Raw genomic sequence first — 13,334 nt, forward strand, 5'->3', positions numbered from 1 at the left:
AACGGCGAGCAGAAAACTCTCACAGAAAATCCCCTTTTGTGGAGCTTCGTTACCTAATCAAACGATATTTTTCTCCACCTCTAGCAAGTATCTCCAGTAAGCAGTCAGCAGTGCTGGTCAGATTTATTACTCGGTTTACTGACGAGAAGGCAGCCGAAGTTGAAGAAGCACAGTTTGCTCTTGGCTGACTTCGAGTAGGTACCAATTTTCTTTGCTCTATATTTTTTGCTGATTAATGATGTTTTTTTTTAAGAATATTTAAGGTTCATCACGTATCCAATAGATTTTTTTTTGTAAACCGCGATACCCATATCATATTTCTTTTATATTTTATCCGAATCTCAATACCTGTGTCCGTAGTAAATGTAGACACCTGCATTGCGACCATTTCAATCACATTTTGTCCAAATCACGATATCAATTAGTGTATCCTGCTTACAATATACACATCATCGTCAGTAGCTATCACATTCACATCCGCAACCGCAACTGCAGTTGTCTAAAAAATCACATCCGTAATATCCCTAGTACGAATTTAAAAGAATAAAATAGCAGTATGTAACAGAGGTAAGAAATACGAGAGTAAATGCGAAAAGTTAATGATGAACGATAAAACGATACATCAGAACATTCAATGAAAATGTAGTGATAATTTCTTAGCGTAACCGTTTTTATTGATGCCAAAAACAATTTAATAATGTTATTAAACAGCAAGCAATGTTATTAAACAGCAAGTTTAAAATATACAGAGAAAAAAGAATCACCCGAATGGAAAAGGAAAATAGGAAAGTAAGGATATAGTAAAAAGGAAATAGGACGAAAAATAACCACTTTATTCTGTAAGATATTTAAACCTCTAAGGAAGTGAAACTGAAAAATTTAGTTGAAACCGAATAACTGTAATATTTTTTGAACATAAAACTGAAAAGTTTTGTTAGTTTTTAAGCTCGCTGTTTTCAATCGGCATTACTTTGATCATTAGGAAATCTCATTCAGCATCAATCCACAACACACTGCTTCCGAACGGAAAGTATCATTTAACCTGTCATTTTGGTGGTCAAACAGTCTCACTCGGCTCGAAGCCCTGAATGCGTAGCAATCACTTTGCGGCAAATGCGGAAATATTATTTTTGCGGATTATAATTCTCATCCCCTCAACCACCGATCGCTCAAGCGGATTACAGCTGTAAATCATCCAGGATTTCGGTGGTCGGTGATTCACTCAACTCTCGCCATACTTTGCTAGCGCTTCCTCGCTGTGCAGGTTAATCGGGGTTTACTTTTTTTTCTCAATCCGGCGATCCGCTCGGCAGGCTGACTCCTAGTAGAAACCGATGAAGCGAGCGAGTACGTCTTCCGCTGCAAGCGGGATCACCTTTCAAGGTAGCTTTTACATTTCGAAATTAAATCCAAATTGCCCGGATTATGCACACGGTGACGGAAGGAGGACACAATTTTTTTTTTTTAATTGTCCAAAGCAACAAATTGACAGCAATGTTTAGTTTTGTCCCTTTTTTCGTCGTGATTCCATGGTAATCAATCAAACCACTGGAGGACTTTATGACCAGAAAAAAAGCATCAGCTGGTTTCGTTCGGAACATACCTAATTTGTCATAAATCCTGAAATTATCCTCTCAATTATCGTTCATATTTCATGCCTGTGTCGGGTCTCCTGCTACGAGACCGTGCATTCCATCAAATTTTTATATACTGTTTCCAATCTGTGGTTCGATACGTACTCCTAACGACGTAGTAAAAATATGTTTCGTTCGTAGCAGGGCCATGTGCTAGTAGAAGATTTGAGGGCAGAGAAAGAATCTCCTCTTCTATTTAAATGCTTGAAACGCCTGCTATCAGCTATGGAAACATTTTCTCCAGAAATTTTTTCCGTCAGTCGTCGCACGACTGAAGGCGACGCTGAAGTTTTTTCCCTGCCACTCAGACAGCGTCGTCGCGTACGGACACCCAGCGTTCAAACAATGATTGATGTTGGTGCCGTGTCAAAGAATTTCCCTCAATTCGGTTCGGGATACGACAGGGCAAAGAAAACGTGACTGAAGGATGTCAGAAAGGTACGCCCTCTGGTGAGGCAATTTGATAGAGGTAAACTTGAGGTCGCGTTCGCACTCGCAAGATAATCACGAGAAACATGAAAGGACAATCGTGGAGGGAGTTATGGTGGTTGCTCACCAGGTAGATTGAATCCAATTTCGCAATTTAGGCTAACTTTGGTTAGTTTAGATGTAGTTTCATCATTCGTTAAAACTATCCTCTAGATCTGCAAAGGCTATTCAGAAAGGGTATAGTATTAATCTTGAATGCGTAGATTCTAAACTTTGACTTCATTCGTGGCGGTTTCCCAAGAACACAAATAATTCCCCGGCGAGCAATAGAACAGATAAATAATAAACGGAACCTGAGGAAACTTTCCCTCGCAGCGTGTTGATGAGCGAATATGCGCTTTCGACTGTAAACACCCCCCGGTTTGGACTGTGCGCACATCCACATTCGGAGCGCCAAGCAAAATGGGCTCATAGAAGCATAATTTTCAATTAATTTTCAAAACTTTATTATCGCTTTCTAACCACAAAATTGCTTTTCTGTGGAGTTCTCCGGCATTCACGAGCAGTTTTTGGCAGCGCTCTACGGTGTGGAAAGCGGACAAAAAGTTCCCACTTGGCAGTTGGCACCGAATCGTCCGTCGTCGACTGCACTCCCGCCGTCTGGAAGCGGAGCGACGAATGGGAACGGCAAGATAGTAAAATGTAATGGATATTGGCATAATTAAAAGGAACCTCGAAAATGTTACACTTGAGTGACTTTTGAGGTGATTTGGATAGCAGATAATAATGGCTGCCAACGCGCCGAAGGAAGCTTCTCGATGAAGCTGGTTTAGCTTCGGTTAGGGGATGCTAGGAATTAAGTTTTAAAGCTGAACATAAAGGATGTTGATAGTTTCGCACAAATTTAGAATAACATTTTCACCTCGGATGGAGTAAACTATCACAACCAGTCAGGAGGTTGAACGGGTCTCGATGTAGGCCACACTCCTCTAAAGTAATGTGTGAGAAAATTTCGAGCTTGACAGGCGGCATTGGGGATTTGGCAAAAACAAATTTACCGAAAAAGCACACTGGCATTTTGCGGCTGGCGGGAAAGGACCAACTTTAATCAGCAGAGTTAATTACTTCGCACGGATGACAGAAGTAAAATAATTTCTCTAGCGGTAACCGTCCATTTTTTGTTCGTTTTTCAGTTGCATTCGCAAACTGGTTGCGGCGAAGAAACCAAAAACTATGAGTAGCTAAAAACCAAAATGTCCTAACTTCTGAAAATATACAAGATTGGTTTTAACAGTTTTGATTTGGAGCCTTTGTTATTTCGAAACGTGAAGTGAATAGTCTTTCGATCTCGATGCACCTAGGAGGAAATTTGCTAGCGTGCTTGAACACTAAACTCAGACGATTTCGAGAATGTTATCACGGCTTCGACCTCAATGTAGGTCTTGTGACAGTTCTAGGCAACGCTTGCGCTCTTTTTTCTTATATTGGACTAATTTTAAGAATATTTCATTAAGACCACGATGCTAGATTATATTATTAAAAATTGGCAAACTGCAGCAGGAGCTGGGAGATACCATGAGCTCTTATCGCAAAATGACATCGCGTGGTCATTTGGTGCTATTGTGTTTAAATAGTCATACTGGGCACTATCATTATTGCGCGCAAAATCTCCAGTGAATTACCTACTAGAAAATTAAACTAGAATACGCTGGACGTTGTTGCTCCGGGACTATTTGAGATGGTGCTGCACAAACCGCACCCCAGATTTCCGGGTCTTCGCACACCTTCCGAACTAAGTTGTACTTCGAGTGCCTCGTTGCCCTTTATGTCACGTTGATCAAAGCTATCTACATTTCCCTAATAGCGATACTGATAAACATTATGCCGGATAAGATGCAGATTGCGTCATACGACACTGTACGATACGCACTCGCAAATCTTTCCAGTTAACCACGATAACTATTAGTAGGTACCCAGCGCTTTGGACCTCGCTGGCTCGCCATACCTAAGTATAAACGAAAGCACGCTGGCAAGAAGTATCTATTTGCTGCCGTATACTGCTGAGCTATTCGACACCAATCGGAAAAGTGCTGCAACAGCCGATGAGGCCCTTTCATAGACATAGCTGACGTGGCTCTTAAATGGAAGCTTGTCGTCAACCATAACCCCCAATAGTTTCAAAAATCTTTGATGTGATGGTGCAGTCTCCTTCTCTGACCACCGCCTGTTGCTCCGATTAACGGTTGTTCACAACCGTGACCTCCGTCTTATGATGCGCTAGCTCCAGTTTCAGTTCCTCCAGTGCGTATACAGTGCGCGGCCGTCAACTGGACCTCCTCGATCAACTCGCCGTAAACCTCCAGCGTTATATCGTCTGCAAAGCCGTCGATCTCAACCCCTAAAGGGAACTTGAGTTTCAACACCCCGTCTTACATGACACTCCACAACACCGGCCCATGATAGAACCTTGAGAGATTTGGCGATCACGATGAGTTCCTAATTCGTAACCCTTTGCTTTCACCTCAACCTCAATACGGCTGTCGTCGCTTACGGATTGGATGCCCGGAAGGTTGGTCGACCATCCTTGGTCTATGTCTGAGATACTGGAACGTCGGACGTGAGACTCGACCGCTGGAGGCCAAGGGCTTGGCTCGTGGCGTAGAAAGAGTCCCTCGATGATACGCTCCAGCATCGCTGGTGATGGTTCTGCAGGCACCAGCGCGCCTTCAGTCTTGGCCATTCCGATCTTGTAGGCGTCACCCCACGGATTCGTATTGGCATTCGCACATAGCCTATCGAAGCAGGCCGTCTTGCTAGCCTTTATCGCACTCTTTAGCATCGATCTCCCGCCTCTCGTTGTTGTCTACACTATAGCAGACCAAGTGGGCTATCGCTATTAGTGTAGCCATCGTATACCCTCCAGTTCTTGATCAATCCTGGGCTGGAGAACGTCACGTCGATGATCGACTCCGCAACATTTCTGCTGTACGTACTTATGTTCCCAGCTCAGATCTAGGTTGAGCTTTGCCAAAGCCTTCAACAAGATCTGACCCCTCTGGTTCGTGAAGCGACTTCCCCACTCAACAGTCCAAGTGTTGAATTCGCCCGCCACCACCAACCAAAACAGGTCGACCATCTGGGTGACTATACTATACTATTACATTATAGCAAATATTTGCTCAAAATTCTGTTTGCTTTAACGGTAGCAACGTTCATGTTTTATCAAATATCCGTGAATGAACGAAACCAACTGGAAGGAACTAAAGAATCAACTCAAAATAAGTCAGTTTTAGAGCATTTGAATGCTTACTTAAATAACCTGCAAAATCGATTTTTTACGTGAAATGGCGGCCACGACCTCAGCTGCACTGACTTTGAGTTTTATCAAGTTACACAGTGCAACAATTTTTTTCCTTGGCTTCTATGTATGATTTTTTGATGAAGTTTGATGCGAAAATATATTTCCCATAATTTGAACATGTTTCAACTTAAGGGGCAACAATGGCGCCATTTTGATTTTTTTAGAAATTGGAAATTTTCGAAGTTTTTTCGACGCCATTTTGTTTCAAGACCAAATATCGAAATTCTAAAATTCTGTCACATATTAGCATCTTCTCACCCATCTTAAGAAAAACAGATCTTGAATCGGGCAAAAACTGAGCTCAAAACGGTGATTCCACGAAACCGGTTTTGGCATAGTTTTAGTATATTTCACAAAGCAAAGTAATATCGAGGATGTCATAACTTGGCTGGAACAGGTCCTAGTCTAGTTTTCCTGCGATCTGCTTCAGATTTCTTTTATACTTCTACAAAGACCTTCTTGAAATCCGTGAAAGTGGTGGCATTTCAACATTTGAATAAATTTCCACTTAATACACAGTTTCGCTAATAAATAGCGGTCCTCACGTCGAACTTGTATACAAAAACACAGCCGTAAATTGTGTATCAAGGTGGCAATGAAAATCGATTTTTCGATTTTCGTTCTGAGATTAAGGCTCAAAATTCTCGTATTCTCGAAAAAAGTCACCAGACCTACCGCTAAACGAAACTCGAAGGTCAACTTTTTTCCCATGTGTTGCACTGGCCCCAACTCGAACATTTTCAAACGCCAGAAGGTCTATTTTTCCCAAAAAATTTTTGTTTTCGGATTAGGTACACCAGATCTCGACGTTTCATGGCTTTTTTAAACATTTGGCATCAAAAAAATTTTCGATATCGACGATTTCATGAACTTCCGGTCCATTTTTTCCATCGGTCAAAAAGTTGAAACATTGACCGCTTTGAGGCACGTGTTCCCAAAGTCCGATTGAGCTGTAATTTCGCATGGGGACTTTTTTCGAGAAAATGAAACTTGTGAACTCTACCAAATTTATATCTCTTCAAATTTAAGAGATCTACGAGTTTTTATAGAATTTGTCTGAAATTCACGTTTTATTGTGATAATTCTATGAGTTCACTCGAATTAATTTCTCATAATTTTTTCTCGATAAAAATTGAATAATTATGTCGTTTTCTTCTAAGTACAGAAGTTTTTGAAGTGCTTAAGTGAAAATATTAAACAAAATTTGAAAAAAAAATTTACATTTTCACAGATTAGCAAGTATTAGCAAACCATGATTTTTTCTAGAAATTGTCCATCAAAAAATCTTTATTCTCTGAAATTTTGAAAGATTGTTTTTTTTGTGTATTTGTGATATTTCAGTTTGAATATAACCATAGGTTTCACAATTGCTATGTATTTATTGTATGGAATATACGAATAATAGTAATAATAATACGAATATTCTATACAATCAACAAAAGTGCTGTACAATCTACGAATTCCATGGTTACGGAAATACGAAATAATATTTTCAGTGTTTGAATACGAAGTAAATGTACGAAACTCTCACTCAGTTGAAGTAAAAATGGTGGAAACCGCGTAAAAAGTTGGTCACTTGAAATTGATCCTGCTCATTTGAGTTTATAAACTCATAGCAGATGTTTTGCTTTTATTAAGGTGATTTTAAGAAATTATAAATTTTATATCCTGCTTTCTTTCAACGATACGCATATTCGTAGTTTGTTTTTTTTTTTGGAATATTTACCCGGAAAACGATGAGCTTCTGAATCTTTTGGTGCTGAAACTATCGAAATAGAGGGAAAGCTGGCAAAGTTATAAGAATTTTAATTTATGAGTACCCGGCTACTCCATCCCCCCCTCCAAAACACACTCAAAACGGGGTAGCGACGGCTCTGTTTCCACCTCCAGGCCTATTTGAGCTTTTAGTTCTATTTAAAGAATACACGACGAGGTGAACTTCAATAAATTGGTACAAACAGTTAACCTTTTGCTTGGTAACACTTTTCCTTAAAACTTAAATCAAGTAGGTACTTTAATCTGTTATAGATTCAATTCATCCCAATCCACTCTTTTTAGATCACAATACTTCAACAACAAAATTCGGAAAGACAATTGACAAGTTCCCGTTTCACTTTACTTTTTGAAAAAGCACGTTTGCAAAGTTTTATTCAGGTTTGCTCCTTCCAGACAGATTTCAATAAATAAGCTTATTCTTGTACTCACGTCTTGTTGTTTGTGGTTTACTAGTACCAGTGATTAGATAGGTATTTATGCTCGATTCATCACGACACCGAATTCGAACTATTTTACATTTTGCTTTCCTACACTGACCATATCCAAGCTACAGAACCTGTAAAACCCAAAATTACCAAAAATCTTCGTTGAATGCATGAAACCAGTTGCAAGAAATAGGACTTAATTAAATTTCACTTCATCCAGAGGCTCGGACAAGTAAGTAGTTAGCAAGCAACTAAGCATTCTTCAGATTCTCCAGATGAAAGAAGATGAAGTGTAATTAACTTTTACTATTTAGTGTGGTGTTGCTTTCTGTATTCTTCTGGCCCCAGCTCCGCCTGAAAAAAGGCATCCTGAGAGTTGTGCTTGTGTATCTCGCTCGACTTGCCCCATCACAAGGCTTCGGAGTGTGTGTTGCTTAGAAGCCGAAAGCTACCAGCGGAGTAATGTTTTTGTCGGTGTTCAGTTGAAATGTTTCAAAACTCTTTGCTCTGGCTGAGACAGACGAAGAAGAGCGTTGCTTTGTTGATATGAAACATGTTTCTCAATTGTTCCAACGGAAATATTTTCTATTCAAGTTTTTTGCCGTAATTTCAACAGTTAAAAGTTAAAAATGAAACCCGATGTCAAAATCTTGAATAATTAGCTCAAATTTCTCCTACTTGCCGTGACGATGACCGCCATGATGACCAGGTGGCCCCTGCAGGGACCCTGTTCCAGGCATTGGTCCTGGTCCTGGCATGGGCTTTGGTCCTGGCTTAGGCGTAGTTCTTAGTATTGTTCCGAGAACACTGCGAATCGTGGTAACTATGGTCGACGGAATGGTGAAGCTAAGTTCGCCTACTGAAGTTAAGTCCACCAAGGTCAATGGCTACCGATCCGTCTGTGTTTCCAGTTACGGTTGTAGACACGTTGTAGGTTGTTTGAGCATCGTACTGCAGAAAAACGGCGGAACCTAGAACTACCAGTAGATTAAGGACTCTCATCTTGCTTGATGGCTCTGAAAGAATTGTATTCCTGAAATTTTTTGCCCTTGTGCACTTGAGTTTTTTGTGGAACTTAAAACAGCAGTCAATATTTAGAGTAAGGAACGGCCTAAACAGTGGCGCCTATTTTATTCAATCGGAAAACGGTTCTCAAAGCCCTGAATTTAATCAATATCAACAATGACGAGAACGAAAACTGTGATTAAAACCTTTGTATAAACATCAATACAGAAATCAACCAAAATTGCTACAGTCATCAATCAAAAAAAGTCAATCATAATTGCAATAGTGTCCTCCGATTAAGAACTAGACGGTTCCGAAAATTATAAATACATCTTCTTTCTTGAATAAAACAAAATATACAGGATTTTTCGGATCATTTTATTCTGAAATATAGATAATAAGTGTTTTCTTTCCAGTTTCAATTTAAGTTGGGATTATTTTTCGTAGGATACGCGAGTTCTCTAACTTTTCTCTTAACACTACTCATAAGCTTTTGCACAGTGTATTCTCCGACCATTTTTACCACTTTAAGCCAATCTTTTTTAAATTTTTCAAAATTGTCCGCTGGTTTGACATAGTTCCTTAGCTTTGCCTTGGTCAAAGCCCAAAAAGTTTCAGAAGGGTGAATTTCAGGGTAGTTTGGAGGATTCATCTCCTTTGGGACACATGTGACATTATTTGTTTTATACCACCCTAGTGCACCCTTAGAGTAATGGCAGGTAGCAAGATCGGGCCAAAAGATTGGACGATTGTTATGCTGCTTAACCATGGGTAACAACCTTTTCTGCAAACACTCTTTCACGTAAATTTCACCATTTATTGTGTCATTCGTAATGAATGGACGAGATATTTTCCCACATTCACATGTGGCCTGCCAAACCATTACCTTCTTGCCGAATTTTTCGGTGTAAATGGCTTTCACTGGTCCAGGGACATTCTTTTTCCTTCGGTGATGCATAAAATTGCGGTCCTGGCAGAGTCTAATAGTCCAGTTTTATGTAGGTTTCGTCATTCATAATAACACACCCCATTTTTTTGGTCAGAAGTTTGTCGTAAAGCTTCCGAGCTCTCGGTTTCACAGATTCAGCTTGTTTTGGATTTCGTTTTGGCTACTTCTGCTTCCGACGGGTCTGCAGACCCTTCTTCCCTTGGCACGCATAACGTTACTCGCCGAGGTTCCAAGCTTTCTCGCCACATCTCGTACTGATACTGAAGGATGCCGCTTGTAGTATTCCTTAACCTTTTTGTCCATTTTGGGATCAACAGGCCCGGGTTTTCTACCACGTCTTGGGGCATCAGTAAATGTGCACTCTTCACAATACTTTCGCAATGCGGTTTGAACTGCTCCGACACTTATACCTTCTTCTCTGGCTTGTTTTCTTATAGAAAGACCACTCACGGTGCCCCATTTGTGCACAATTCGCTTTCTTTGCTCGGGAGAAAGGCCACGCATTTTCAAAATTTCGCACTAAATGTTAGAAAAATTACAGCATCTGTTTCTTTTGGATGTAAACAACAGGACGCAGCCAACGTTTGGCTGAATACTGCACGTTATTTGAAATGACGGTTGATCGTAAGTGTATTTATAATTATCGGAACGGTCTATAATTGATTATTGTTGAAGCTTTCTTAATCAGTTTTACAATCCATATACTTATGTTTGCATTTACCACTGAATTTCGTGTACTTCGTCTCAATATACCGCCTTCTTAAAATAGGTTCTCTATCCTACACGCCAACAACTTGCAAATTGTAACAGTGGAAGCTTACAAGCAATGCCCTAATAAAACTGTTGAAAAACTAAAGTTCTATGTAAACGGTTTTGGCTCAGTACCATAAACATAACGTTATATTACGTTAAAGGGAAAAGATATATCCTCATGAGTTTATGCGGATATGTGTTGATCATCTCATCTTCATCATCGTTGGAATATTCTCCGCTAACTGTACTGCGTCTGTTGCGATAAAATGCAACTCGGAAGTGTAAACACAGTAACAGTAACAGTAAGTTACAAACGTCGTAACTTGCACACATTTTTTTATGAAAGCTATTCCTTTTTTTATTCTCAGTGTTATTTATTTTTTGCCCTCGCCTTAGCTAACTTTGAAAACCGTGGACATAAAAACTATTCAAAATTTGTATCAGTCTTAATTGCTTGTTGATGTCAAAGTGAAATGTGCAAATTTGAGAAAGGGAAATTTACGTTGCGTTTAACAGAACTGTCAATGGATGGATCAGAGTATCACTACATTATTTTAAATTTGAATATTATTTAAACATTATTTAGTTTAGTTCGTATTACATTTCCATGGTAAACATATTGCAAAGTGTTTTATTTTCTACATAACGTTCATTTGACACGACACAGAACTTTAACTATCTGATCTCCCAAAGAAACTTTCGTTTTTTTTTGCGAAAAGCCATCGAGCTACATTTTTTTACGTTTAGCTGAAATAGACTTTTTCATACCAAATATAAAATATTTTTATCTCGTTCCGGAAAACGTTTTAATCATTGTCATTTTAAAATTCAAAGAAAAGTTTTATGTCTTCTGTCGTACTGTTTAGGCGAGGTGATAAAAGATAAGTTAAAACAAATAAAAATAGTACAAACGAATTTAATAGCGTATTATAGAATATGTGCGTTCAGTCTCTCGTCGGATACCCGAATGACAACTTATCACTCCTAGTTGGCACGAGTGCGTACATCCGCTTAACAGATTCACTGTCAGCGGCGAGCCCAAGTCGTGAATCCCCATAGAATGGTCTGTTGCCCCAACATCTTCGGTATAAATCAGAGTTTTAATATTTTTGAGAATACAGGAAATGTCGTATACAAATAATACAAATAGTAGAGGGCCCAAGCGAGAGCCTTGAGGAACTCCTGTTTGTGTTTGTTGATGATCTGTTAAAACGATTTTATGCATCTAAGTAATTGTGAATGACATACCATTATTTGTTATGAGCGGGGGCCTAGTGTGGTTGGTAGCCTCTCCGCCAACCACGCTCGACGCCTGGGTTCGAATCCCACCGCCGACATAGGTGTCGATGGTTGTGAGGTGGCGTGATCCACTCACAACCAACCAAACTGGTCTAGATTCAACCCTAGCCGACACCGGGAGATTTTCTGAGGCGAAAAATCTCTGGGATCACGCCTTCCATCGCATGAGGAAGTAAAGCCGTTGGCGCCGGTCCGTTAATAAACGGGTCGTGAGTTAGGGTCCTGGGTGGAGTCGCCTTCCTGGGCGTCGGTGATTGGCACAACAACAGTGGCGGAACTAGACCGACGGAAAATAAGCGAGAATAAAAAAAAAAAAATACCATTATTTGTTACTCGAAGAGAAGCAGGAGCATGCTGACTTGTTGAAATTCAAGAACAGTTGAGAAAAAACTTATTTTCAAAGAGCACATTGAAAGTACACAAGCAAAGTGTATCAAATATACGAGATGTTTATATCCTCTCATTAATAGAAATTCCAAACTTTGTTTAAAGACTAAACTTTTGATCTAAAAACAAATTTTTAGACCAGCAATGCTTTACGCTGTACCGATTTGGTCAAGTTGTTGCTTAACATGAAAGAAAACGCTTCAAAGGATTCAGAATAAAATTCTGAAAATGATTTTGAAGCATCCTACTTGATTTGGTACACTCGAATTACATAGACTTATTGGTGTTGAACCATTAAAAGCTATGTCAAATAAAATTCTCAACAATATTTGTATATTGGCCATTTTGTTTGTAGCTTTGCTCCGCTATTCTCACCAAAGCTCTACCGGTTTAAGTTGAAGCTCACACACAAGGGCTAAGCAGTACAGTCAGTGAGTGGAATGAAACACAAATAAGTGATAACGAAAATCGAAGAAAAATTGCCGATAGAAAACGTTGAATAACGATAGTAGAATGGTAGGAGTGAAAAAACAACTAATTATTAACAGTTTAAACAAAAATCCCCCTTCCCTTCAGCTCAAAATACCCTAGTTGATTAATTCTGATTACACAAAACCGCAAAGCTCATGCGCTAAACAAAAAACGATACCTTTGTAAGTGAACGATAGACCACATTGATTTTAGAATATTGTTAAATAAACCCATCTATTTTAGTATTCCTTTGAAAAAGGCCGCAACCAACGGCCGAAACGTCGGATGTGAAGAAAATATTCGTTTAGATCTACTGAGACTGCAAAGCCGAAAATCCATTCTCAACAATTTTCGACAAAAATCGTTGCAATTCTCAATTGTTACGATAAGCTCTCTTTAGCTCTCTGAATAAGTTAGCAATTATGTTAGTTGTGAGTTTACTTCCCTTTCTCTCTACGGATGAGAAGTCCTAATTGCGAAAGCAAACAATTAAAATTACAATTTTTCCAACAGTGTTGAGAAGTCACCATTTGTGATTGGACACACATACTAATTACTTACTAATATTTACCATAAATACTTAAACTACTAACAACCCCCCCCCCCCTTATAAAAAAGAACAGTGGAGAAGTTAGCTCTTCAGTTAAATGTTCCATAAATGCCGGTGGAGCTCCATTTGAATCCGGACCTTTAGAAGCATCCAAAGCTTTGAGAGTATCTTGAAATTGAGAAGTTGAAATCGTCTAATATTTTAGACAGCTTGTGAAGAACGTTTGGTCATGATTTGCTTCTGATAACGTTGTATAGTTTTCTTGAAAAAAGATTGTAAATAGATCTAAGATGTC

The sequence above is a fragment of the Wyeomyia smithii genome, chromosome 2, assembly GCF_029784165.1.
Source record: "Wyeomyia smithii strain HCP4-BCI-WySm-NY-G18 chromosome 2, ASM2978416v1, whole genome shotgun sequence".
Taxonomy (NCBI): domain Eukaryota; kingdom Metazoa; phylum Arthropoda; class Insecta; order Diptera; family Culicidae; genus Wyeomyia; species Wyeomyia smithii.